Raw genomic sequence first — 23,997 nt, 5'->3', positions numbered from 1 at the left:
ATCAATTCAATGAGAATGCTCTCTTCATCATTCAAGATGCAATTCCACCCGAAGGCCTACCTCATCTTCGTCCCTTCGCCTTGGCCAAAGATGCATGGCATTGTGTCGTGTCTCTCTACCGGGGAAGCGCAAGCATTCAACGCTCCAACTATGAAGTGGTACAAGATGAGGCCGATGAGTTTGCAATGAAGGAAGATGAAGAACCTCGTGAGCTTTATCGGAGAGTAACCAAACTCGCGGTCTCACTACGAGATCACGGGAGCAAGGACACGGATGACAATTGGATCAAGCGCAAATTCCTCAAGGCAATGATGCCCTACCACAAGGCCATGTCTTCCGTCATTCGTCAAAGACCGGACTTCCACACTTTGACCTCAAGAAAAGTGTTGGATGAGTTTGTGGCCATGAACATTTTGGACAAGACCGCCGATAATGCGGTGATCCGTTCTCAACGGGCAAAGAAGCCTAACCTTGCATTGAAGGCCAAGCTCACCGTGGAAGAAGAAGAAGAGGAAGAAGAGGAGAGCAACCCCAAAGATACGAAGTATGCATACCATGAACACATGGCACTTGCTTCAAGGAAATTTTGGAGCAAGAAAAACTCGAGGCCCAATTTTAGCAAAAACAACTCGAGTGGCACAAGGGGCAAGCAACGTATAAGGACTTGCTACAATTGCGGCAACGTGAATCATTTTGTTGCGGAATGCCTATATGAGAAGAGGGAAGACAATGGTGGCAAACTCATCCGAAAGGACAAGGCCAAGTCGTTCCCCAACAAGAACAACTTCACCAAGAAGACTCCTCCCAAGGCTTTGGTTGTGCAAGAAGAGTACAATGAGGATGATGATGATGATGAAGATGATGAGTCGGTTGCCATGGCCTCCGTTGCCATTGCAACAACGTCACGGGTGTCTCTCTTTGACTCACCCAACGAGAGCATCACCGCCAAGTGCCTCATGGCTAAAGCCACCAACAAGGTAACCTCCAACATCAAAACTACCATCATTAATCATCCTTCCCCAACAGATAGCATTAATGAACTTGAGGGAGCTAATGTGGAGGCTAACGAGTTTGAGGCCTTTATGGGCAAACTCAAGGGAAAATTCAAGAAGCACTTTGTTGCTCTCTTGAAACAACTGGGTGAGGCCAATGACATGATCGAGGCTCACGAAGACACCATCTCTAAGATGGAAGGGCATAGTCGTGACTATGCCGATGAGATTTCAGATCTTTCCAATGCTCTTGAGGAAGAGCGTGGTCTTCGTTTGGCTCTTGAGGAGTCACACAACGTTGATCATGCTAAGTTAAACAAAGATTATGATCATGCCCTCATTGTTTCTCATGTGCTAAATTCCGAGAAGGCCAAACTCGGGGTTGATCTTGCTAGACTCAGAGAGGAGTTTGATATACTTGACAAGGCCCACAAGGCCTTGAAGGGTATTCATGCTAGTCTCAAGGAGTCTCATGATCAACTCCAAGTGAAGCTAACTAAGGAGAAAGCAACTTTTCCTCATATGGTTTTAATTGATAATGCAAATGCTACTAACATGTGTTGTGAGCATATACATCTTGTTGAGGAAAATGCGAAGTTGAAGGAGCAACTTGAGAAAGTTCTTGCGACTTGCATACAAGGCAAGAAGAACCTCAACGATCCCTTGATCAACCAAAAGGGAGGTGTGGCCAAGGAAGGGGTTGGGTACGTGCCCGACTCCAAGAACAAGAAGAAGAATGACAAGACCAAACGACCTCCTCCCCTCATGCAAACCTTTGTGAGGGAGGGAGAGAGTGCCCCTGAGGAGAAGAAGAAGAACAATGTCAAGAAGGGCAATGCCATCCCTCTCAACAAAGCCGGCGATTTTAACCCTTCTTATGTGTTATGCCGTGCTAGTGATGGGCATGTTTATGCCAAATTTGTTGGTTCTATTCATGAATACATTGAATGGTCTATTTGGGTTCCAAAATCTCCTTGTTACTAACATCAAAGGACCCATTACAAAATGGGTACCTAAAACCAAGCATTGATCTCTTGTAGGTGTTTGCTTCCGGTGGGGGATCATGGTTGCTCGATAGCGGAGCTACAAATCATATGACCGGAAGCAAGGACTTGGTGGTGGACGTGCACAAGGTTCCATCTATGCTCACCAATGTTGAGTGGGGTGACACCTCATCTTCTAAGGTATTGGGACTTGGCAAAGTGGTCATCTCTCATGATCTCACGATCGAGAAGGTCATGCTTGTTGAGTCCCTTGCATACCATTTACTTTCCGTTCGTCAACTTGCTATCATGGGCTTTGCCACTTTCTTTGATATCGATACCGTGGCCCTCTTGTGGAGTAAGACTCTTAAAGTAGCCTTTGTTGGGCATGTCGAGAACGATCTATATGTGATTAACTTTTCGGAGCGACCCACTAAGACCGCGACATGCCTAATGGCTAAAGTTGATGTGGGATGGCTTTGGCATCGCCGTTTAGCCCATGTCAATATGAGATCTTTGCAAAATCTCCTCAAGGGGGACCATGTCCGTGGACTAACGAATGTTAGTTTTGCTAAAGATCGTGCTTGCAGTGCCTGTATCGAAGGAAAGCTACATGAGAAGGCTCACCCTCCCACGACTATCATTTATTCAAAGAGGCCTTTGGAGCTCCTTCACATGGATCTCTTTGGGCCTCCATCCTTCGATAGTCTTGGAGGTAGGAAGTATTGCTTGGTGATTGTGGATGACTACTCAAGGTACACGTGGGTGTATTTCTTCAAGAGGAAGAGAGAGACCCAACAAACCGTCATTGACTTTGCAAATGAAGCACAACGTCAACACAATGCAAAGATCTTGACTATAAGAAGTGACAACGGCACCGAGTTCAAGAACTACACCTTGGATGAGTTTCTTAGTGACGAGGGAATCAAGCATCAATATTCCGCACCCTACACCCCTCAACAAAATGGTGTTACGGAGAGGAAGAACCGGACGTTGATGGATGCGGCAAGGACCATGATGGCGGAGTTCAAGTCTCCGTACAACTTTTGGGCCGAAGCCATCAACACCGCGTGTCATGCATCAAATCGGCTCTACCTCCGCAAGGGCTTGAACAAGACTCCATATGAAATACTCACCGGTAACAAGCCCAACCTCAAGTACTTCCGGGCATTCGGGTGTAAGTGTTTCATTCTCAAGAAAGGTGTTCGGTTGTCTAAATTCGAGGCTAGAGCTTATGAGGGCATATTTGTTGGTTATGCTACAAACTCTCATGCTTACCATGTCCTCAATAAATCCACGGGACTTATTGAGGAGATGTGTAACGTGGAGTTTGATGAGAATAACGGCTCCCAAGTGGAGCAAAGTGGCACTTGTGATGTAGGTGATGAAATTCCTCCTCAAGCCATAAGAAGAATGGGTGTTGGTTTCGTCCTACCCATTGAGGAACCCCTTGTGGCCGAAGGAGAAGGACAATGCTCCACTCAAGTGGATCCATCACCAACCCAAGGCCCACACGCTTCCGAAGAACAAAGTGAAGGCCCTCAACCTCATGAACAAGACAAAGGGCAAGATCATACTCAAGACGGTGTGGACACACCAAGTGATGCCCAAGGTCAAGTTCTCTCCCCCGAGCAAGTTCAAGATCAAGAACAAGTTCATGACGGCGCTCAAGATGATCAAGTAACCGCTCCTCAACTCACCACCGAGGAGGAATTAGAGCGTCGTGCCGCCAAGGTTGCTTCCAAGCTCTCCACCAAGGATCATCTCATGACGAATGTGCTTGGAAGCTTAAGAAAGGGGGTAAGCACTCGCAGACAATTAGCAAATTATTGTGAGCATCACGCGTTTGTCTCTTGTGTGGAACCCCACAAGGTCTATGAGGCGCTAGAAGATCCGGATTGGCTCAATGCCATGCACGAAGAACTTAACAACTTCGAGCGCAACAAAGTGTGGAGATTGGTGCCAAGGCCAACGGGGAACCACAATGTCATTGGAACCAAGTGGATATTCAAGAACAAGCAAGATGCCCATGGGATTATCATTCGCAACAAGGCTCGTTTGGTAGCACAAGGCTACTCCCAAGTCGAGTGTATCGACTACGGTGAAACCTTTTCTCCCGTTGCTCGTCTTGAATCCATTCGCATGTTGATTGCATATGCTTCTCATCATAACTTTAAGTTACAACAAATGGATGTGAAGAGTGCTTTTCTTAATGGTCCCATTAATGAATTGGTGTACGTCAAGCAACCCCCCGGGTTCGAGGATCCCTACTTTCCCGATCATGTGTATCAACTCGATAAGGCACTCTATGGCCTTAAACAATCCCCACGTGCGTGGTATGACCACCTTACCGAGTTGTTACAAGACCGTGGTTTTGAAGTTGGGCTAATCGACCCCACTCTTTTTACTAAGAAGGTCAAAGGGGAGTTGTTTGTGTGCCAATTATATGTTGATGATATTATCTTTGGTTCTCCTAACAAAGCTTTCAATGAGGAATTTGCCGCTCTCATGACCTCAAAGTTCGAGATGTCCTCCATGGGAGAGTTGAAGTTCTTTCTAGGGTTCGAAGTGAAGCAAAGAAGAGAAGGAACCTTCATCAATCAATCCAAATACACTCAAGACATGCTCAAGAGATTCAAGATAAGTGACGTCAAGCCGGATTCCACTCCAATGCCCACCAAATGCCAACTTGACTTAGATCCCAATGGTAAAGTGGTGGATCAAAAGGTATATCGTTCCATGATTGGATCCTTGCTTTACCTTTGTGCATCTAGACCGGACATCATGTTGAGTGTGGGAATTTGTGCACGGTTTCAAGCCGCACCTAAGGAAAGTCACTATGTGGCGGTCAAACGAATCTTTCGATATTTGGCTCATACCCCAAACTTTGGCTTATGGTACCCAAGAGGATCAAACTTCAAGCTTGTAGGGTACTCATATTCCGATTGGGCGGGAGACAAAGTGGATAGGAAGTCCACTTCCGGAGGGTGCCAATTCCTTGGTTGCTCTTTGGTAAGTTGGTCTTCCAAAAAGCAAAGTTGTGTGTCTCTCTCGTCCACCGAAGCGGAGTATGTTGCGGCCGGTAGTTGTTGTGCACAACTCTTATGGATGAGGCAAACTTTAAAGGATTATGGTGTCACTTGTGACAAAGTGCCTCTTTGGTGTGACAATGAAAGTGCCATCAAGATCTCTCTCAACCCGGTGCAACACTTCAAGACGAAGCATATTGAGATCCGGTATCACTTCATCCGGGATCACATTAGGCGAGGAGAGATCGAGCTCAACTACGTCAACACTCATGATAACCTTGCAGATATCTTCACGAAGCCCTTGGATGAAGCAAGATTTCGCGAGTTAAGGCATGAGCTAAATATCATCGATTCGAGCAATGTTGCTTGAACCCTTGCACACCCCATCATACTCAATGTGTTGTCCTATTTAGATGTAGGCATGGACATAGGGGGAGTGATGTTATCTCAATGAACTCTCCCTCCCCCCATTATGCATAAATCAATCAAGTCTTTCACATTAGCCATATTTGATGGTACTTGTGCTTCAAAGACGAGTTTTGGTCATGGACCCAAGGATAATTCTTCGCGGTGCCATACCAATTGACTCAAACATAGGTGGCTACGGCCACCACCCTCTCTTTTGGAGAGGTGGTGTCTCATGGTTGGTTCGTTTGTCGTGTGCCTTTATGGTTTTGTGTGTTGCGTGGTCTTGTGGTGTTGTGTTGGCTCGGAGTGGTTTGTGCAAAGATCCAGTTTTTCGCGCTCGAAACGTGCATCTTCTTGAGCCCATGGTACTACCGCGTCTGGACGCGGTACTACTGCTTTGGGAGGCACGGTACTACCGCGCCACAGCACGGTACTACCGCTCTGGTGCGGTACTTCGGAAGTACCGCACCGTGCGGTACTACCGTGTCTGGGCACGGTACTACCGTGCCGTCAAGGGCGCGTGGGGGTTATGACTCGGGCAGGGGAGTTACAACTCCCCATACCCATTCATTGTCTCTCTCTCCACGTCTCTCCCTCTCAAGAACGGCGCCGGAGGCCCTCGCCGGATCTCCGTCTCCGGCCACTCCTCGGATTCCGACCGGTGGGATCGTTCCCCACCACTTCCTCTTGCCATGGACCAAGGTTTTTCCCCAAATCCCTCTTTTTCTTGGCTGTTCTCTTGCTTCTAGGCTTTTGGGGAGAAACTTGTTGTTCTTGAGATTTTAGGCCAAATCTATGCAAGAGTAGGCTGTAGGAGAGTCGTGATGCGTAGGAAACATACTTGATATGGTGTCTTGTGGTAGCTTTGTCCTACCGTAGTACTGCCGTGGTTTCGCGGACTTTCTCAGATTTGAACCAGTTCAGATCTGACGCGGTGCGGTACTACCGTGCCCGATGTGCGGTACTACCGCTCTCGCGGTACTACCGCTCGTCAGGCGCGGTACTACCGTACCGTGCGGTACTACCGCTCCGTAGACGCGGTACTACCGCACCGGCCGCGGTGCTAAGGTCGTACTACCGCTCCTACACCCGGTACTACCGTGATCTTGCACGGTACTACCGCGTCTAAGAGCCGTACTACTCTCTTAGCTCCGCGGCTCTTGGCAGTACTACCGTAGGGATCAAATCTCTCTCTAGGCATGTATCATGTGTGCTTTCTACTTGTTTCACTTGCTTTATTGTGGTCTTTGCATTAATCTCTCTTGGCTGTTGTGGGTGTTTTTGCGCTCTGTGTCTCAGGTGGTGGCTCTCGCCGTTCCAATCCCAATGGTGACACTGGCTCCAAGCGTCTGCGCAACCCCCAAGATGAAGCCCCAGAGGGCTCCAATGCCCCCAAGCACAATGTCAAGTCCACTGCCAGCAAGCAAAAGGAACTGGCTAAGGGCATGGACGAGATTTCAACCACTGAGTATGTCGAGCGCTGGAAGATCAATCCCTATGTGAATCCTCGGGCTATCCTCAGAGGCACCGAGTTGTTCTGGACCAAGCAACAGGCTCTCATCTATTTGGATGTGATCAAGAACAAGCAGAATACCTACGTGGATGTCAAGTGGATAGACATGCATCACCTGCGAAAAGACAAGTTTCGTGACTACTTTGGAGAGGCTCTGGACTTGGTGGAGCAGTTTACTATTGAGCCGGTGATCTCCTTTCACCTTGACTATGACCCTGAGCTTATCTGTCAGTTCTTTGCCTCAGTGTACTTTCATCCCGGGGGGGAGCGGAGGATGACTTGGATGACCAATGGCCGTCAGCTATCTGCTACATGGAAAGAGTTCATGGATCTGCTGCACATTCCTGATGACGGGCTTCACACCCCCGTTGGCGTCCGCCCCCATGCCAACTCTGAGTCTGCCAACAAGAACCAGCTTCAGCCCTTCCTTGTTGAGAAGGTACTCCCCAATGGGAAGTCATCTTGGGTGTTGAACTCCTTTCTGGATATCATGCATCGCATCTTCCGTAACACTCTGTTCCCACGCATTGGCGACAAGGACAAGGTTCATGCATATCTAGTGGACATGTTGCTCTTGTGTGAAGAGGCACGTACTTCTCAGACTCAGCCACTTGATGTCTCTCACATCATGTGGTGTGAGCTTCGGTTTGCGGTGTTCACTCGCAAGGTTCCTATCTATGGACCGTACCTGTTTCTGCTGCTCTCCACCACTTGGGAGAAGACGTATCCAGGTGATGAGTTCCTTGCTCCAGACTGGATTCGTCATGAGTCCATCAGCCTCCGCGTCAAGCCCAACTGGGCCAACACCACTACTCGTGATGAGGCATCTTCTGCTAGGAGGGCTGCTGGTGAGGGGGAGGCTGCTGCTACTGAGACTGCTGCTGAGGACCGTGCTGCTAGGTCCACCACCTCTTCCTCTGAGCCATCATGGGCCAAGAAGCTGAAGGACAAGATGAAGACTCTCTTCTTCATGCAGGCGAAGGGACAGTACAGGGCTCACGTGACTGACAAGGAGAGTCGCCGCCGTGACAAGAAGGTGATGAGGCTCTTTGGAGAGGATGTGTCTGGCGGGTCTGAGGACGTCATCACACCTGAGACTGCCTGGATGTCTAAGCAGGGCTACAAGTGGACCAGTTCAGAGGATGACATGGAGGAGACTATCCCCGCCGCTGAGTCTGACGAGGAGCACGAGGAGCAGTGGGACGACTTCTCTGCCTGAGCCACCCCATGTGTGTAGGTGTCCTCTTTGCCTTTTTGGCGTCTCGATGCCAAAGGGGGAGAGAGTGTAGGGATTTGCGTTGTGTCGTGCTTGGTGTGTTTGTTTGCTTTGTCGTTTGGACCTCGTTTGCCTCGTTTGCTTTAGTTCCGTTTATGCTTCCGAGACCTTTCCTCCATATGGTGTAAGACATATGCACTCTATCTATCTTAGTTATCTTATGTTTGTACTATCTTGTCTAGTGATAAATTTGCCTTGTCTCTATAATATAGGGGGAGCTCGGTTCCTAGTATTCGTGCTCGTCTAGGTGGCAAACATTTAGGGGGAGCCCGTCTATATTATAGAGAGGAGGGGTTTGCTTTTACTCAATAGTATTTTTCCTTGTGCAAATCCCGTTTTGTCATCAATCCACCAAAAAGGGGGAGATTGTAAGGACATTTTTATCCCTAAGTGTTTTGGTGATTGATGACAACGCATTTGCGGACTAATCGTGTGCCATGAGTTTTCCAGACTCTTCTCTGCTAGGCACAAGACGATTGGGTGCCCCTCGAAGACTGACGAAGACGGCGTCTTTTCTACGTTTCTTTTTGGTGGATTTGAGTCGTAGGAAAGCCGTACTATTAAGAGGGGGTCCGCGTTGAAAAGGTTTGGGTGGAATCATCACGTACACGTCTCCTTTTATCCCCTCCTTCTTCCTTGGAGCTTCCTCCATTTTTCCTGCCTCCTTTAACTGGCTGCTGTTGTGGTTGCGGTAGTACTGCTCCTGGATCAACGATAGTACCGTGGGCATCCACGGTAGTACCGCGCGGTGGCGCGGTAGTACCGCTGGTGCTCACGGTAGTACCGCTCCCCTGGAGCCGCACTACCGCTGCCCACCAGGCTAGTGCCGCCCCTTTGCGGTAGTAGGAGCGGATGTAATTTTTTACATCCGCACCTTCCGTGGTAGTACCGCTTTCGCCGTGCGGTAGTACCGCGCTATGCGGTCAGGCAGTAGTACCGCCCCTCGGCAGTACTACTGTGTCGAGTTTTTGCTACTTCCGTTTTTTTGCGGAACTAGGCACGGAAGTTCCCCTTCCCCCTGGACGGGACTTTTGCCTTACGGTAGTACCGCATTGGGGGCGCGGTAGTACCGTCGGCGTGCAGAGTACCGCCCCCAGCTTGCGTCTGTTTCCTGCTGGGGTCGCGGCAGTACCGTGGGACGGTACGGTAGTACCGCACTGCCGTGCGGTAGTACCGCTTGGTTGCAAGCAGTAGTACCGCGCGGCCTTGCGGTAGTACCGCTGGCCAGGCGCGGTAGTACCGCTGGCCGCGGGCTGGTTGGTGGGTAACGGTTGGATCTTTTCCACACACTATATAAAGGGTCTCCCTTCTTCCCCGTTGACTCACCTCTTCCACCTAAAGCTCCATTATTGCTCCAAGCTCCATTTTCGCCCGATCTCACTCCCTAGCCAACCAAACTTGTTGATTTGCTCGGGAGTGGTTGAGAAGGCCCCGATCTACACTTCCACCAAGAGATATTTGATTCCCCCTACTAATCCCTTGCGGATCTTGTTACTCTTGGGTGTTTGAGCATCCTAGACGGTTGAGGTCACCGCGAAGCCATAGTCCATTGTGGTGAAGCTTCGTGGTGTCGTTGGGAGCCTCCAATTGAGTTGTGGAGATTGCCCCAACCTCGTTTGTAAAGGTTCGGTCGCCGCCTCCAAGGGCACCAATAGTGGAATCACGGCATCTCGCATTGTGTGAGGGCGTTGAGGAGATTACGGTGGCCCTAGTGGCTTCTTGGGGAGCATTGTGCCTCCACACCGCTCCAACGGAGACGTACTTCCTCTCAAAGGGAAGGAACTTCGGCAACACATCCTCGTCTCCACCGTCTCCACTCTTGGTTATCTCGTGCCTTTACCTGTGTAGCTTATTTGTTTCATATATCTTGCTTGCTTGTGTTCCTATTCGTGTTGCATCATATAGGTTGCTCATCTAGTTGCATATCTAGACAACCTACTTTGATGCAAAGTTTAAATTGCTAAAGAAAAGCTAAAAATTGTTAGTTGCCTATTCACCCCCCCCCCTCTAGTCAACCATATCGATCCTTTCAGTAACCACATCAGACGACCGAATGACGCCGTAATTAGTATTGACTGTTCCAATGAGCAGCTGATGCATATGGCACTGGCTTAACTCATGAAAAACGGTGCGTTTTGAGACTTTGAAGTGGGCTATCATCAAGACCGAGGAAAAGCATCCCAATAATAATCTGGTCTTGTGATGGATTAATAAGGATAGCAAATCCAACTTTGTGGGTTCACTAATTAAGTTCCTAGGCAGGCCAAACAGTTCACACACATGCATGTTATGTAAAGAAAAAGGATAAAAATATGAAATGGTGGTGTGAAAAAGGATAAAAATAAGAGGTGACCAATAATTCCATATCATGAAGAGAGATGAAACAAACTGCAACATAGTACTTCCATCGTTGCAGCGACAATAAAAAGGCGGACTGGAGTCCTATAAATTCAAAGGGGAACATCGGCATACTTCACCATGGTGGAAAGCATGATGAAAAAGTAGTAAAATCACAAGAAAAGACCCCATATTTCTAAATATAAGCAACTCATCACTAATTCGTTTTTGAGTGTCTCCTCGAGTCCTCGTAACCACATCAGACGACCGAATGACGCCGTAATCAGTATTGACTGTTCCAATGAGCAGCCGATGCATATGGCAATGGCTTAACTCATGAAGAATGGTGCGTTTTGAGACTTTGAAGTGGGCTATCATCAAGACTGAGGAAAAGCATCCCAATAATAATCTGGTGTTGTGATGGATTAATAAGGATAGCAAATCAAACTTTGTGGGTTCACTAATTAAGTTCGTACGCAGGCCAAACAGTTCACACACATGCATGTTATGTAAAGGAAAAGGATAAAAATATGAAGTGATGGTGTGAAAAAGGATTAAAAAAATAGGTGATCGATCAGGAAAAGCATCCCAATAATAATCTGGTGTTGTGATGGATTAATAAGGATAGCAAATCAAACTTTGTGGGTTCTCTAATTAAGTTCGTACGCAGGCCAAACAGTTCACACACATGCATGTTATGTAAAGGAAAAGGATAAAAATATGAAATGATGGTGTGAAAAAGGATTAAAAAAATAGGTGATCGATCACAACAAAAGACCCCATATTTCTAAATATAAGCAACTCATCACTAATTCGTTTTTGAGTGTCTCCTCGAGTCCTCGTAACCACATCAGACGACCGAATGACGCCGTAATTAGTATTGATTGTTCCAATGAGCAGCCGATGCATATGGCACTGGCTTAACTCATGAAGAACGGTGCGTTTTGAGACTTTGAAGTGGGATATCATCAAGACTAAGGAAAAGCAGTAAAATCACAACAAAAGACCCCATATTTCTAAATATAAGCAACTCATCACTAATTCGTTTTTGAGTGTCTCCTCAAGTCCTCGTAAAGGAAAAGGATAAAAATATGAAATGATGGTGTGAAAAAGGATTAAAAAATAGGTGATCGATCACACTGGGACTTTGAGACTTTGAAGTGGGCTATCATCAAGACTAAGGAAAAGCAGTAAAATGACAACAAAAGACCCCATATTTCTAAATATAAGCAACTCATCACTAATTCGTTTTTGAGTGTCTCCTCGAGTCCTCGTAACCACATCAGACGACCGAATGACGCCGTAATTAGTATTGATTGTTCCAATGAGCAGCCGATGCATATGGCACTGGCTTAACTCATGAAGAACGGTGCGTTTTGAGACTTTGAAGTGGGCTATCATCAAGACTAAGGAAAAGCAGTAAAATCACAACAAAAGACCCCATATTTCTAAATATAAGCAACTCATCACTAATTCGTTTTCGAGTGTCTCCTCAAGTCCTCGTAAAGGAAAAGGATAAAAATATGAAATGATGGTGTGAAAAAGGATTAAAAAAATAGGTGATCGATCACACTGGGACTTTGAGACTTTGAAGTGGGCTATCATCAAGACTAAGGAAAAGCAGTAAAATGACAACAAAAGACCCCATATTTCTAAATATAAGCAACTCATCACTAATTCGTTTTTGAGTGTCTCCTCGAGTCCTCGTAAAGGAAAAGGATAAAAATATGAAATGATGGTGTGAAAAACGATAAAAAAAAATAGGTGATCGATCACGGCTATCATCAAGACTAAGGAAAAGCAGTAAAATGACAACAAAAGACCCCATATTTCTAAATATAAGCAACTCATCACTAATTCGTTTTTGAGTGTCTCCTCGAGTCCTCGTAAAGGAAAAGGATAAAAATATGAAATGATGGTGTGAAAAACGATAAAAAAAAATAGGTGATCGATCACGGCTATCATCAAGACTAAGGAAAAGCAGTAAAATGACAACAAAAGACCCCATATTTCTAAATATAAGCAACTCATCACTAATTCGTTTTTGAGTGTCTCCTCGAGTCCTCGTAAAGGAAAAGGATAAAAATATGAAATGATGGTGTGAAAAACGATAAAAAAAAATAGGTGATCGATCACACTGGGACTCGAACCCAGAATCTCCCGCTCCGGAGGCGAGCGCCTTATCCATTAGGCCATGCGACCAATTTATCAATTCTTCACGTTGACTCTAGAAGTACAACATATTCGCCTGAGCCAGCTATGTGCCGGCTTCTGGGTGGATTCGAGAGAGAGGACACTCAATGAACACCATCTGTAGAAAATTAATGATGACATGATTAATCTTATTCCAAAGACACATTAATTTTCAATGAGGTGACACGATTTCTGGTTGGTGCAGGACCAACATAAATGCTGAAAGGCCAATGCTATGTGTAGACCGGCTGATGGTAGGGGTTTCTAAACCGCCTTGCCAGCCGTTGATCTGCGTTAATTTGGGCCGCTTGATCCCTGAACCATAACATTACTTCCATCCCAACAAAGCATATATCTTTCCGGCACAGATTGGTGCATCCTCGCTCCCACAGGATGAGCTTCAGTTGGCCAACATGCACTAGCCGTAGCGCTCAGGTAGCAGCAGCCGCATCACCTGTCATCTCACGCCAACAACGCCGACGAGCTCACCATGCACGGGCCACGGCTGCAGCGTCCGGTTGCAGCAATGTCACTGTTGTGACCCCCCCTTGAAGCACCGGAGCACCGACAATGCTCTGGCGGGCCGGCAATGCCCCAACACAGCGCCGACGATGCTTCGTTGCAACACCGGCAAAGCTCCGGCGGCCCCGACGATGCTCCATTGTAGCTCCGGCGAGGTTTTGGTGGCCCGATGATGTTCCATTGCAGCACCTGTGAGGTTTTGGCGGTCAATAATGCTCTATCACAGCACCGGTGATGCTCCGACGGCTCGAGAATGCTTCATTGCAGCACTGGCGATGCTCCGGTGACCATGAAGACCGAGGAAAAGCATCCCAATAATTAGTATTTGGTGTTGTGATGGATTAATGCGGATGAAGAAGGAAATCAAAGCAAACTTTGTGGTTTCGCTAATTATAAGTTCGTAGGCAGGCCAAACAGTTCACACACATGAAAAGAGCTACTGTCGAGACCAAGGAAAGCAACCAATATTATCTTGCATTGTGATGGATTAACAAGGGATGAAGAAGGTTAATTAGGAAACTTTGTAGTTTCCTAATTAAGTTCTTAGGAAGGCCAAACAGCTCGCAAATGCATGGTAACATTTTGCTTATTTGATACTGATCGGAATTACTGTATGTGGCATAAAGATCTATGTATGCATGGAATCAAACAATTTTGTGGTTGTAGGTTTCATCTCTCTTCTTACTTGACATGGCATGTTATCCCTTCTTCATGAATTAAGAGATATATTTGTAAATTACAAATGTACAAAGGAAAATGGGATAGATAAAAAGATTACCCGATCACACCAATAATTCCAAATCATGAAGAGAGATGAAATGAACTACAAGATAGTACTTTGATTGTTGCAGCGACACTAAATAGGCAGGCTAAAGTACTATAAATTCGAAGTAGTAAAATCAAAACAAAAGACCCTATATTTCTAAATCTAAGCAACTTACCACTAATTCGGTTTTGGTTGTTTCCTCCTAACCACATCAGACGATCGAGTGAAGCAGTAATGAGTATTGAGTGTTCCAATGAGCAGCCGATGCATACGGCAGTGGCTTAATTCATGAAGAACGGTGTGTTTTGAGACTTTGAAGAGGGCTGCCATGAAGACCGAGGAAAAGCATCCAAATAATTATTTGGTGTTGTCATGGATTAATGCGAATTAAGAGATATATTTGTAAATTACAAATGTACAAAGGAAAATGGGATAGATAAAAAGATTACCCGATCACACCAATAATTCCAAATCATGAAGAGAGATGAAATGAACTACAAGATAGTACTTTGATTGTTGCAGCGACACTAAATAGGCAGGCTAAAGTACTATAAATTCGAAGTAGTAAAATCAAAACAAAAGACCCTATATTTCTAAATCTAAGCAACTTACCACTAATTCGGTTTTGGTTGTTTCCTCCTAACCACATCAGACGATCGAGTGAAGCAGTAATGAGTATTGAGTGTTCCAATGAGCAGCCGATGCATACGGCACTGGCTTAATTCATGAAGAACGGTGTGTTTTGAGACTTTGAAGAGGGCTGCCATGAAGACCGAGGAAAAGCATCCCAATAATTATTTGGTGTTGTCATGGATTAATGCGGATGAAGAAGGATAGCAAAGCAAAACTTTGTGGTTTCGCTAATTATAAGTTCCTAGGCAGGCCAAACAGTTCACACACATGCATGTTATGTTAACCTCAGAGAAAAAGAGACATTTATATATTTATATATATTTGTAATGTAAAGAAAAAAGATAAAAATATGAAATGTTCGTGTGAAATAGGATAAAAATAAAAGACGATCACACGTAATGAGTATTGAGTGTTCCAATGAGCAGCCGATGCATACGGCACTGGCTTAATTCATGAAGAACGGTGTGTTTTGAGACTTTGAAGAGGGCTGCCATGAAGACCGAGGAAAAGCATCCCAATAATTATTTGGTGTTGTCATGGATTAATGCGGATGAAGAAGGATAGCAAAGCAAAACTTTGTGGTTTCGCTAATTATAAGTTCCTAGGCAGGCCAAACAGTTCACACACATGCATGTTATGTTAACCTCAGAGAAAAAGAGACATTTATATATTTATATATATTTGTAATGTAAAGAAAAAAGATAAAAATATGAAATGTTCGTGTGAAATAGGATAAAAATAAAAGACGATCACACTGGGACTCGAACCCAGAATCTCCCGCTCCGGAGGCGAGCGCCTTATCCATTAGGCCATGCGACCACTTTGTTAATTTTGGCAAACTTGATTTTAAGAATAATAAACAGTAACAGCGTGAGCCAACTCCCTGCAGACTTCTGGATGAATTCGAGAAAGAGTACTCAAGGAGGACGTGCCATTTTATTTTCTATTTAGAAAAAGGTACTCCCTCTTATATTATGGGATGGAGGGAGTACCATTTTTATTCGTAAGACACATTAATTTTCAATAAGCTGACACACGATCAACGAACTAGCGCTTCTCGAACTACCAATGCTAGATAGAAGGTTTACGTGGTCCAACAAACAATCTATGCCAACCTTAGAACGTCTAGACAGAGCCTTTTTTAACCTGTCCTGGAACACCTGCTTCCCCAACACCATCCTATCCTCATTACCACGCACCACATCCGATCACGTCCCACTAATCTTACATATTCAGACTCGTGTGCCTAAGCCACGTCATTTCCGTTTCGAGTCCGCTTGGACTCATGCCCCAGCTTGTCACCAAATCGTACAAAGATGTTGGGCGCCCAAACCCCGCTCAACCCAACGATCAAACTTAGCTGCCACCCTGTCAAAAGCCCTAAAAACAACTCGATGCTCTCTTAAGCACTGGGCATCCACACGATCACCAGCCCTCTTCCGCGAAGAGGCTGCAAAGAAAATTATAAATCTACTTGACCTAAAAGAAGAAGCTCGGCCTCTATCAAAAGCCGAATTCAGGCTGAGAATTGTCGTCTCAGATGCACTTCACTTGGCTGTCGCTGAAAAAATGGCCTTCTGGAAACAACGTGGAAAAGTTCGCGCTGCGATACATGGTGAAGAGAACACACAATACTTCCATGCCGCCGCTTCCCAACGGCTACGCAAGAACACAGTAACTTCTCTCCTAGTTAACAGGACAGAGTTCCACTCTCATGATCAAAAAGCGACTATTCTTCACGGTCATTTCACTTCCATTATCGGCTCGCCTCCAACCACCACCTGGTCTTTCCAACCACAACATTACTACCCCCACCCTCTACCCCAACTCCTCACCCTGGAAACACCCTTTAAGATCGAAGAAATCAAAGAGGCATGACAGCAAAGGGGTGTACACTACTAGCTCTCTATACAGTATAATCAACTTTAGAGGAGTACAACCTGTTTATATCCCCTCTGTTTGGTTCATTGTTGCCCCACCTAGAATTCAGGTTTTTCTTTGGCTTTTGTCTCATAACAAACTTATGACTAAAGATAACCTGCTCAAGAGGGGGATTGAAAATCCTCCAGAATGTGTTTATTGCTTAGAACATGAATCCATAGATCACCTTTTCTTTGGTTGTGTTGTAGCTAAGCAAATGTGGAGTGACATTTCCAATATCCTTTCGCATGAACTAGGGACCAATTACTTGTTAATCGCCAGATTCTGGCCTGCACATAAAAAACATATGGTTTTGAATTCTGTATGTGCATGTGTGTTATGGTGCATCTGGAAATATAGAAACTCTTTGGTTTTTGACAAGGTTAACTGGTCTGATTTGAAACAGATCTGGTGGTCGATTCATTTGACAATCAAAAAATGGATGATCCTCTTCAAAGGAGAGCAGCTGGAGGAGATGAGAACAATCTCTTCACAAATTTCTTTGATCCTCAGATCGCCATTCATGCTGACAGTGGGGTGAAGGTTTCTGACTTAGACACCGGAGGTGGCCCTGTTCAGGATACGATCACCCTAAGATCAGTGGAGTATGGCCTGAAGACATCCAGGATGAGGGACACTTCCCACTCCGAGTCGTCGCCTCCTAGGAGCCCGGAGATGATGCTTAAGCAACCTGAAGCTCCCAGTCCTGTCACCCCTCTGGATCTGCAACTCTCGCCTACACAGCCGTTGAAGAAGATGAAGAGTGAGCTCCTGCATCAACTTCGGGCGGTGCGGCTGGAGATGGTCTTGCGTGATAGGGCGGGGATTATGCAGGTCTGAAGCGTCAAGGAAATAGCAGTATAATGATATCTAGTTTCTGCTGCCTTGTGGTTCTTGCAGGTGGCTGTAATAATTAGCATAGCTATTCTTGGATTATTGTAGTTGTGCCAGTACTCCCTTTTCTTTCCGTTTGCTGCTATGCAGCCGTTGGACATGCGTCTTAGCGCGTGAGTACTGTTCTTCTGGTCTCCTTTTCAATGAAAAATGGGACCGGGAAGGCCTTGAGCCTTCCTTTTAGTCTAAAAAAAGCTCATAAGCAGCAGCAGCAGGTAGCATGCATGGTCTAATATCATAACTCATGTGATGCACAATGTTTCTGAAAATATAGGAGCCTCTGATCAAATTTAGGCTACGAGGGAAGGGCTCGGTGCGGAAATGGAAAATATCTAGTGAAATCCAACAGCACAAAGATTAGGGAGATTGTTCCTTATTTCTGGTATCATCCGTCTACGATCACAATTGAAGAGAAGATTGGGTCTAGCCCTCCAAGGAAGCGCATATATAAATAAAATATGTAATGCATGGTCTAATATCATAACTCATGTGATGCACAATGTTTCTGAAAATATAGGAGCCTGTGATCAAATTTAGGTTATGAGGACTGGAATACATATCACATACTAGCGACCAAGAAGCACGGCGAACGCCGCGCCCGTGGCTGATTCCGTCTGTATTTTGCCAAATAAGTAAGAAAACAACATGTATTATGCAAGAAAATAAAATAAAAAGGAGAAGAAAATTCTATCTTTACTATGATCCGTGTAGGCGAGTAACAAAAATTAAATGATTTAACAAATTAAGTAAACCGGTTGGCCTATTAATATTTCTTTCATAAGCACCTATTTTTCCCTTTCGTAAGTAAAAAGAATGTGATGGGCACAGTAGCAATATGTATTTGGATTCATTCTCATATGGCATGTTTCATCAACAGTGAGATCGAATGGGATTGTTACCAATGTACAAATGCTATAGTAGGGAAATATTTCTTGTCTAGTTTGTGCATATTCTTCACCTACATTTCATGCCCAGTTCCTAGTCGCCACTCTTTCATTCTCTCTCAAACATGGATTTATTTAATAAAATTCAAATTTAAAATTTTGTAAGTAATTTAAACCATAAATTTGTCATGGTGTAAAAATGAATAGTAATTGACGAAGAGCTTATTTAAACGCAGTATCTATGAATGGTAATCTGATAATAGGATGTCAACCCAATGCACTTTTGAAACAGTGATATAGGATAAGTGGTATATCCATACTTCGGACAATTTTGGCGGCTGAGGAATAACTAGTTCTACAATAGTTGTTTTAGCAAACACTACCCTCCAGGAATGATCCATTGTCTTGTATTTTTCTTTTTCTCTTTGAATCGGTCGGAGAAATAGAATAAGGAATGGAGTGAAGAGGTTGGTCGAGTGACAGTTTTTATTTTCATGTTGTCTTTTCTCGTTGGCTGCTTATAGATTGTCGTGATAGAGCGCGTCGTAGTGGTGGCTTCAGTGACATCATTGTTGTTGGAGCCTCGATCTGGTTGGCCACAGGGAAGGAGAAGGCGAGGTAGATGACAGCAACAACATCGGTTGTTCTCCTTGCATAGGTGAATGCACCAAGGGAGAAGGAGTCTTAGTTTTTTTTTGGTATTTCTTCTGGATTACTGTTCATGTGAATGCATAATGCCGATCTATTGTTTTTGTTGCTCTGGTTTATTTGGGTGTGTTGCTCTGGGTTACAGTTTGGTTACCGTTTCGGGTGGGCTAATGTTTGTGAATTATTCAAGTGTTGTTTTGTTTCACTAGTTTTACTATTCTGGGTTAGTCGGTTTTGTTGTTTCGGTTTATCTGGACTATTGTTTCGGTTAGCAGTTATGGGTTTATTCGCATATTGTTTCGGTTTTTACTCAGGTAATTGTTGGTGCACTGTTAATTGATGTCATGGTATAAAAAGGAACTGTAATTAGTCAAGGACTTATTTTTTTCCACGTGATATTGTTCATGCAAATATACTGTTCTGGTCTACTATTTTGTGCCTTGGCAGCACCATCAGCGAAAAGGAATGGGAGACGATCGCGGCGGCTCTACATCGGTACACCAGTTAAGAGAAATGATGCGTAGAAAAATCTTAAATCTTAAACCTCTATATAAGGGCGCGAGGATGGACCAGGTGCAGAGAAATGATATTTTAAAAAATTCCAGTCTTTTTAACAAAGGGGTATTTTCTATCTTTGGAAACACTGTTCACACTGGCACTATTCATTGCTTGCCACTGTTCATATGCGGTATGCGGGGATACTGTTTCGATGGTTATACACTTATACTTAGTCCTGGCCATGGGCAGCCCGGCCCAACCCGGCCTGAAAAAGCCCGACCTGGCCCGGCCCGACGCCGCTCCCGGGCCAGGCTCGGGCCTAGATTTTGAGCCCGAAGGCCGGGCCCGGGCCCATCGCTTTCGTGTTTTCTTGAAGGACGGGCCGGGACGGCCCGAAGCCCGACGGGCTTTTACATGTTCAGGCCGGGCTCGGTCCCAAAAAGCAGGCCTGACGGCCGGGCCGGGCCGTGCTCGGGCCTGGGTTTTTTTGCTTCAGGCTTGGCTAGGCCCGGCCCGAGGTATGGCTAGGTATAACTTTTACTGCTCATGTGCGGTTACTGTTAGGCGACTGTTCACGCATGGGGTACTGTTCATTCGAGGTTGCTGTTTAACACCATTATTTACTGAAACCACGTAAATAAATTGAAAAAAAAATCAAAAAGAACAGAAAAAGGAAATGCTTCGGCTGTAGTATAGTTCTTATTCCGACCGGCGTCCGAAAACCTTACTCTCAATTGATTAATCTGCCTTGCCATTCCTTCATTTTTTTTCTGGTTGCAACGCATTGTCATGTATGTTAGTATAAAATAAACTACGGTGGTTGTTCCTCTGTTCTCCACGCGAATAAAGGCAAGCTGGGAACAAAGTTTGTCAGTTCCTCCTCTTTCTCTTCTTGGATAAATTATTGTTGCGAGCCACACGCTGCCTTGCCTACGCAAAATGTGGTCAGTATTATATTCCGCTCATCGACTACGGGAGACGACCGAGCAACCGACGATCATTAGCAGGATCTTTCAGACAAGAACCGGTTTGGCCTTTCACGGTGAGGCCGGAGCATGCAGGTCTGGGCGGAAATTTCTTACTTTAAAAACCTAATCTTTTTTAAATAGTCAAAGCGACCAAATTAAGGCCTCCTTTGGTTTATAGAAATTTCATAGGAATTCTAGAGGATAGAATTTTTATAGGATTTTTCCTTTAGAGCCCTTTGATTCATAGGAATGGATTCCTATTCCTACATAGGATTGGTTCCTATCTTCCACATTTCATAGAAAAATAAAAATGAGCCTAGACTCAATGAAAAAATTCCTTTGGTGTTAACCAAATGACATCTTGTTTCCTATTCCTACTCATAGAATTTGAGATACATGTCATCTTATTTCCTACAAGATTCCTATTCCTACGATAATCCTATCCTATGAACCAAAAGAGGCCTAAGTATCACACCTTCGCCTGTAATAAGGTGCTCTACTTTTGGTTAGATCATTGAGCCAATGACCAAATATATTCGTGACACTGCATGGTGGTACAAGTTGAACACCGAACATGTAGCACACACAAACTTGTATTAAAAAAAAAGATGTTTCATGGTCCAGTCATGGTAACATAAGTAATATTTTTTTAATTCCAAAGCAGTTGCAGTACGCGAGGTTATTATTAATCAGAATAACCCTTGCGAGGGTACCAAAAAATATTTTAATCATTAGTGGCGCCTTCAAATTTCATATTTTATTATTATTGTCCACAATATATCTGAATGAGTGAGTGCATGTTACATCCCTAAAATCTCTACGCAAATGTTAACACCCACATGTGTGGCATGAAGCAACATGGTCTAAATGTCTCCCGTACCATTCATTTTGCCACATCAAAACAGATGATATCAGCGGGAATCTTTTTGGTTTTCGGCTTAAAAATGTTTTATCTCCTAATTAAAAGTCCAATTAAAAATCCATTTTCACCATTAAACCCGTCTCGACGAGATCTTCAAAAATAGATCTCATGTTGATATGTTTCGACGAATTTTTTTGGCCAAAAGTTGCCATGATGTTTACACTGTAGTTGCCATAGTGTTACACTAAAGTTGCCATGTGGCAATTTTAGTTTATAGAGCATGGCAATTTTAGTATTTTGACCATGAAAAATAATTTTTGTATGAACCATGGCAATTTTAAGTGCATGTATCATGGAAATTTTAATTTATGGTTCATGGCAAGTCTAGTTTCTTCATTCCCCGTTTTATAATATATCAAAATTTACTTTTAAATGTAGAAGAAAATAGCTGAAACATATCATGAACTTCAGTGTAAACACCATGGCAATTCATGTGCAATAGACATGGCAACTTTTAAAAGTCGTCGAAACATATTGATATGAGATCTAGTTTCAAAGATCTCGTCGCGATGGATTTAATGGTGAAAACGGATCTTCAATCGGACTTTCCATTAAGGAGATAAAACAGTTTAAAAACTAGAAATCCAAAAAGATTCCCACATGCATGCATGCAGTGACGTGACGTAGTCTGTGTGTTATAGGATGTGTGGGTGGGTGTCGCTCCCACCACACGTGTGGGCATTATCAGCGTCCAATCTCTAAGCTCCATGGGAATAGAAGCCTCTAAGGAGTTTTGGACTTCCTTTGTGATGTGGACCCCGCTAGTCAATGGGAGGTCATGTGTGTGGGGGGGGGGGGAGTTGTAAACTGGTCAAACCTTGCACCGTATGTCGCTCATGCGAGGGAAATTCACCGGTGCCATCCATCTCCTACGCCGCCGCAAGAGGAAAAACTAATATTGCTCTCTCCTTTCTTTCCAGAACTGCACTGACAGCTCGCAACATGCAACATGCTGAAAGTGGATGACCACCACTTCCCTGTGCAACCCACTACTTTGTGGAGGATTAAAACCCTATAAGCACGTCATCTCTGTACAGACTGAGCCATGCTCACCTTCCAGGTTGGCAAGGTGATACGTCTCCGTTGTATCTACTTTTTCAAACACTTTTGCCCTTGTTTTGAACTCTGACTTGCATGATTTGAATGGAACTAACCCAGACTGACGTTGTTTTCAGTAGAATCGCCATGGTGTTATTTTTGTGCAGAAATAAAAGTTCTCGGAATGACCTGAAAATCAACGGGGATTATTTTTGGAATATATAAAAAATACTGGAAGAAGAATCCATGTCAGGGGGCCCACACCCTGTCCACGAGGGTGGGGGCGCGCCTACCCCCGCTGGGCGCGCCCCCTGCCTCGTGGGCCCCCTGACGCTCCACCGACCTCAACTCCAACTCCATATATTCGTGTTCGGGGAGAAAAAAATCAGAGAGAAGGATTCATCGCGTTTTACGATACAGAGCCACCGCCAAGCCCTAAACTCTCTCGAGAGGGCTGATCCGGAGTCCGTTCGGGGCTTCAAAGAGGGGAATTCGTCGCCATCGTCATCATCAACCTTCCTCCATCACCAATTTCATGATGCTCACCGCCGTGCGTGAGTAATTCCATTGTAGGCTTGCTGGATGGTGATGGGTTGGATGAGATTTATCATGTAATCGAGTTAGTTTTGTTAGGGTTTGATCCCTAGTATCCACTATGTTCTGAGATTGATGTTGCTATGACTTTGCTATGCTTAATGCTTGTCACTAGGGCCCGAGTGCCATGATTTTAGATCTGAACCTATTATGTTTTCATGAATATATGTGAGTTCTTGATCCTATCTTGTAAGTCTATAGTCACCTATTATGTGTTATGATCCGTTAACCCCGAAGTGACAATAATCGGGACCATTACCGGTGATGATCGTAGTTTGAGGAGTTCATGTATTCACTATGTGTTAATGCTTTGGTCCGGTACTCTATTAAAAGGAGGCCTTAATATCCCTTAGTTTTCAATAGGACCCCGATGCCACGGGAGGGTAGGACAAAAGATTTCATGCAAGTTCTTTTTCATAAGAACGTATGACTATATTCGGAATACATGCCTACATTACATTGATAAACTGAAGCTAGTTTTGTGTCACCCTATATTATAATTGTTGCATGATCGATCGCATCCGACATAATTCTCCATCACCGATCCAATGCCTACGAGCTTTTCCTATATTGTTCTTCGCTTATTTACTTTTCCGTTGCTACTATTACAATTACTACAAAACCCAAAAATATTACTTTGCTACCGTTACCACTATTATCATGTTACTTTGCTACTGAATACCTTGCTGCAGATATTAAGTTTTCAGGTGTGGTTGAATTGACAACTCAGCTGCTAATACTTCGGAATATTTTTTTGCTCCCCTTGTGTCGAATCAATAAATTTGGGTTGAATACTCTACCCTCGAAAACTGTTGCGATCCCCTATACTTGTGGGTTATCACAAGGAAATTGACATTTTTTTTGTGGTATTCAGTCAGTTGATGGATTAAAGAGTTTCCCATTTCTTTGGACACTACACTACTTTTAAAGATGGTGACAACATCAGTACGTAAGTGTGTTAGAAAAATGTACATAAACA

General features: G+C 44.5%; 2 non-coding genes across 2 annotated transcripts; both read right to left on the bottom strand.

Moving 5' to 3' along the window:
- Positions 1–12,667: 12,667 nt before the first annotated feature.
- On the bottom strand, positions 12,668–12,740 carry TRNAR-CCG. Its single transcript has one exon. It is a non-coding gene; the product is annotated as a tRNA-Arg (tRNA).
- A 2,658-nt stretch (positions 12,741–15,398) lies between these two features.
- TRNAR-CCG lies at positions 15,399–15,471 on the bottom strand. Its single transcript has one exon. It is a non-coding gene; the product is annotated as a tRNA-Arg (tRNA).
- Positions 15,472–23,997: the final 8,526 nt, after the last annotated feature.

This window comes from Triticum urartu, chromosome 7 (assembly GCF_003073215.2).
Source record: "Triticum urartu cultivar G1812 chromosome 7, Tu2.1, whole genome shotgun sequence".
NCBI lineage: Eukaryota > Viridiplantae > Streptophyta > Magnoliopsida > Poales > Poaceae > Triticum > Triticum urartu.
The sequence above is the reverse complement of the archived record's forward strand: the minus strand, read 5'-3'. Positions and strand labels throughout refer to the sequence as shown.